Below are 5511 nucleotides of genomic sequence, written 5' to 3'. Positions count from 1 at the left end.
GTAAGGGACACAGGAGGGAGAGCTCCACCACAGCTGGTGATGGAACTCAGGGAGTGTGCTGAGGGATACAGGAACAAAGAAACAAATTTTGCTTGACCACTGTAGGACACTTTTTCACCAATGTGTTTTCTCTCTTCACAGTAAACAATTGCAGGCACATTTGTGAGCAGGGTCAAATCCAATTTTTGTGGGGCCTTAAATTTACTTAGTGTGGAGGACTTTAAAAAAAATTACAAAAAATAATGTTTTACAAATATTTCCCTCCCCTTAAAAGTATGAAGGATTCACATGAATCCATTGACTATCCACCTTCAGATTTTGGAAGGAGCTGTGGGGAAGTACGTTTCTATGGATATACTGTTTTCTGCATTACCCAGACATCCTAAGCAAAGAATACAGGCAAACTGAGTTAAAAGATCATTAAGTAGTAAACACGGAAGTTAGAGAGTGTGTATCACTCCAGAGAGATTTAGAGATTCATTTCCCCTGGAACCTCTTGCTTACATTCTAGACACCTTCCTATATCTTCTTATCAATCCTTGAAGATTATTTACATTTCAGAGTAAATATCCAGAAGGCATAAGGGACATATGTACCAACAGCTCCATATAAGCTATGAATCTCATGATTGCAAGGTTCCTGTTCTGTGGTGCAATCATCTGCAAACACAAGTGACCATCTGGTCCTCATTGCATCATCCCATGGGGATGGGGACTGGGGGAGGGAATTGAGTTCTTTGATGGATTTGGTGAGTAATAAATGGCCTGTCCTTTGATTCAGAATCTGTGTTTCAGACAGAATATTATATCTATGTGTATATATATAATATGATATACATATATCATATACATATATGTCATATACATATATATATAATATTGTATATAACAAAACATATATATATATAATATTTCTCTGTGTCTTTAGTCCTCATATGGATGTGGTGTGTGCATACATATATATTAGGAATCTGAGCAGGTGAGCAAGTTAGGGTATAGAGCTTCAGTTTCATAAACCTTATCATAAATCCACCCCAGTTTGTTGAATATAGAGAATGGCATTGAATATCCAAATTCTTTCCCCAAATCAAGTCTGTTTTCACTCAATTGTGACTCACTTGAGATTTTAAATGTAATTTCTGTGTTTAGCAAATGTTCAAATGATGTTGTCTTCAAGAACTCAGGAACTAGTATCGATATTTCGGATGATTACTCATTCAGTTTTCACAGTTTGAACATCTGCCACTTTTAAGATTTTCCACCTTGCCCAGAAATACAAAAGATAGAATTGCAATACAACTCCAGCTCTCCATGGTGAGCAAATTACCAAGGGAATTTTTTTCTCTCATATTTTCCTTACTACCTTTGCCTTCTTGCTTCCTTATTCCCTCTCTCTCTCTCTCTCTCCTCTCTCTCTCTCTCTCTCTCTCTCTCTCTCTCTCTCTCTCTCTCTCCCTCTCTCTCTCTCTCTCTCTCTCTCTCTCTCTCTCTCTCTCCTTTCCTCCCTTCACACTCTGTGCCCAGATTCCCCAGCAAATCTCACTGAAGCAGGAAATCAGCAAATGAAAGATCAGATAATGAACATGAACTTCCTTAGGATGTGCCATGAGAGATTGTGTCTCCTCAAGTGTCAAAACCTTGGTCTGTTTACACTACTCTGGTATAGGCATGGTGACCAAAGGTAAGCACAGGTATGTGCTAAATGAGAGGAAACAGTTCATCTAAATATAAAAACTTGGCACATTTACAAAGTTGCTTATATCTGTTTTAGGAGAAGGGATTAATGGGAGTGTAAGTAATTTTTTTGTAAGACGATTAACAGACCTGATCAAAATTTGAATGCATTGTGCTCTTTGACCCAGAAATTTCACTTGGTTGGAAACATAACCAGGGAACATGTTGATTATAGTCTATATAATTGAGAGAAGACCAAGCAAAGTTGCACCAGGACTCTTGACCCACAGAAACTGAGATGATAGATGTGTATTGTTGTTTTAAAATGCTAAATTTGTGGTAATTTATTACATAGCAGATTGTGATGCTGTGTTGTATCCAGAATCTGAAAAAATTAAATTGATAGATATGTTTCAAATTATCATAATCTGAAGTGTTACCAGAAATAATTTTAGCTTGAATTAATGCTAGTACAGACTGTATTTGGGTCTAAATAACTCTTGGCTGAAAGTTAACAGTGAGCAAAATTATCCTGATTTTTTTTTTCAGTTTTAAAACATCTGTTAATGTATTCATATTCAACAGGCATCTTGGGTCATTGCTCAATCATTTTTGTGTCTTTAGGACTTTAGAGATTTCAGAAGATTAGATATTTGCAAACTGGATATGAATCATTGAGATCTCCTTTTTAAAGAAAAAAAAAATAAATGTGACTTATAATCAGTAAAATACACAAATACCCAGATGTAAATATAACAAAATATGTACAGGATTTCTTTTTTTATTGTTATTTTTTTAAAATCTTTTTACAGACTGCATTTTGATTCATTGTACACAAATGGGGGGGTACATCATTTCGTTTCTATTGTTGTACATGATGTAGACTCACATCATTCATGTAATCATACATGCACATAGGGTAATGATGTTTGTCTCATTCCACCATTTTTCATACTCTTTAAACTATAAAATGCTAATCAAAAAATTAAAGAAAATCTAAACAAATATGGAAGCATGCCATGTTGTGAGTTGAAAAATTCAACATAATAAGGATGTTAATTCTCCCCAAAGTGATATATAGGTTAAGTGGGATTGGGATTCCTATAAAATTCCAGCAAAATTTTCACACACATAGCAAATACTATTTAAAATTTTATATCAAAAGACAAAGAGATTAGAATAGCTAAAACAATTTTGAAAAAAATGGAGAATCAGTCCATCTGATTTCATTAATCTCTCTATAGCTGCAGTAATCAATACTACTAATGGTATTAGTGGGAAAAGAGATACATAGGATCATTGGAACAGAATAGAGAAACAAAAATTTAACCAACGCAGATAATGTCCAAGGTTTTTGACAATAGTACAAATTCAGTTCAATGAAGGAGAATATCCTTTTCCAAAAATGAAGCTATAGCAACTGACTATTTATGGGTAAAATAATAAATGTTGATCTGAATCTCAAATTGTATAACAAAAATTAACTGAAAATGATATTGAACAAATCTGGAAGTATCAGCTGAATTTTTTCTCTTTTTTAAAAATTCATTCTAATTGACAGAATGCATTTTGACACATGATACATAAATGGAGTATAACTTCTCATTCTTCTGGTTGTACATGATGTAGAATTACACCAATCATGTAACCATACATACATATACATATATACCACATTTTCTTTATCCATTCATCTATTGAAGGGCACCTAGTTTGGCAGCATAATTTGGCTACTGTGAATTAAGCTGATATAAATGTTGATGTGGCATATTGATTTTTAAGTCTTTTAGGTATAAACTGAGGAGTGGGATAGCTGGTTCTAATGGTGGTTCCATTCCAAGTTTTCTGAAGAATCTCCATACTGCTTTCTGGAGTGGTTGCACCAATTTGCAGTTCCACCAGCAATGTGTGAGTGTACCTTTCCCCCACATCCTCATCAACATTTATCGTTGCTTGTATTCTTGATAATTGCCATTCTGACTGGAGTAAGATGGAATATCAGTGTGGTTATAATTTGCATTTCTCTAATCACTAGAGATTTTGAACATTTGTTCATATATTTGTTGATTGTATTTCTTCTTCTGTGAAGTGTCTGTTCAGTTCCTTAGCCCATTTATTGATCGGTCGTTTGTTTTTTGATGTTGAGGTTTTTGAGTTCTTTATGTATACTGGAGATTAGTGCTTTATCTGAGGTGCATGTGGTAAAGATTTTATCCCATTGTGTAGGCTCTCTCTTCACATTATCAATTGTTTCCTTTGCTGAGAAAAAGGTTTTTAGTGTGAATTCATCCCATTTATTGATTCTTGTTTTTATTTCTTGTGCTTTAGGGGTCTTATTAAGGGAGTAAACTCCTAAGCTGACATGGTAGAAATTTGGGTCTACTTTTTCTTCTATTAGGTACAGGGTCTCTGTTGTGGTGCCTAAGTCTTTGATCCACTTTGAGTTGAGTTTTGTGCAGGGTGAGAGAGAGGAGTTTAATTTCATTTTGCTGCATATGGATTTCCAGTTTTCCTAGCACCATTGTTGAAGAGGCTGTCTTTTTTCCAATGAATGTTTTTGGAGCCTTTGACTAGTATGAGATAACTGTATTTATGTGGGTTTGTTTCTGTGTCTTGTTGTGTACCACTGATCTACATGTCTGTTTTTGTAAATACATTGTCATTTTGTTACTATGGCTCTGTAGTACAGTATTGTTATATGTCCTGCTTCACTCTTCTTTTTAAGGATTGCTTTTCATCATTTGTGTTCAACATTGTTCTAGAAACTTTAGTCAGATCAATTAGACAGAAGGAAGAATTTAAAGGGATACAAATAGGATAATAAGAACACAAACTATCCTTATTAGCCAACAACATGATTCTACATTAAGAAGATCCAAGAAATTTTACCAGAGAACTTCTGGAACTAATAAATGAATTCAGCAAAGTAGCAGGATATAAAATGAACACCCATAAATCATTCCTTATATATCAATGATGAATCCACTGAAAGAGAAATTAGGAAAACTACCCCATTTACAGTAGCCTCAAAAAATAATAAATAGTTGGGAATCAATCCAACAAAAGAAATGAAAGATTTCTGCAATGAAAACTACAGAATACTAAAGGAAGAAACTGAAGAAGACCTTAGACCCATGCTCTTGTATAAGCAGAATTAATATTGTCAAAATGGCCATACTACCAAAAGTGTTGTATAGATTTGATGCAAATCCTATTAAAACCCCAAAGACATTCTTCACAGAACAAGAAAAAGCAATTATTAAAGTCAGTTAGAAAAATAATAGATTCTGATTGTTTCTACACCACATTTTGCCCTAGATATTGTTAAACCAAAATTCTCAAACCAAAAAAAGATTTAAAGCTTTTAAAGTTTTGGGGAAGAAAAACATGAATTATTTACATTATAGGCTATGGATAAAAAGGACTAGATAATGTGAAGAAATAAGGAGAGGTTTGGGATAGAACAGTTTATAAGGAGAAGTACTGCTTCAGATTGGTTGGGGTTAACAGTCTGGGAAGTTGATATGTAAATAGGTCACAGTGGTCCTTATGATTGGCCAAGATGGGATGCAAGCCAAGGTTTCAACATAAGCGTTTTTTTTTGTTGTTTTTGCCTGCTGCTGGTAACCAATTAACTTCCTCTCTTTTTCTTCCATGTATAACCTCTGCCTTGTAATTATATATACCTATAGAATAAATTCATATATTTTCATGTATTATATTATGTCATTAATATAATAAGTGAAGCCAAGAATGGAGACTCAAATGTAAGTCTCAAAGGAGACTTACAATGAAAAGTAAAAGGGACTCTGGAACAAGGCAAATATGTTCCCTGTTA

Source organism: Sciurus carolinensis, chromosome 14, assembly GCF_902686445.1.
Source record: "Sciurus carolinensis chromosome 14, mSciCar1.2, whole genome shotgun sequence".
In the NCBI taxonomy this organism is placed as follows: Eukaryota; Metazoa; Chordata; class Mammalia; order Rodentia; family Sciuridae; genus Sciurus; species Sciurus carolinensis.
The sequence above is the reverse complement of the archived record's forward strand: the minus strand, read 5'-3'. Positions refer to the sequence as shown.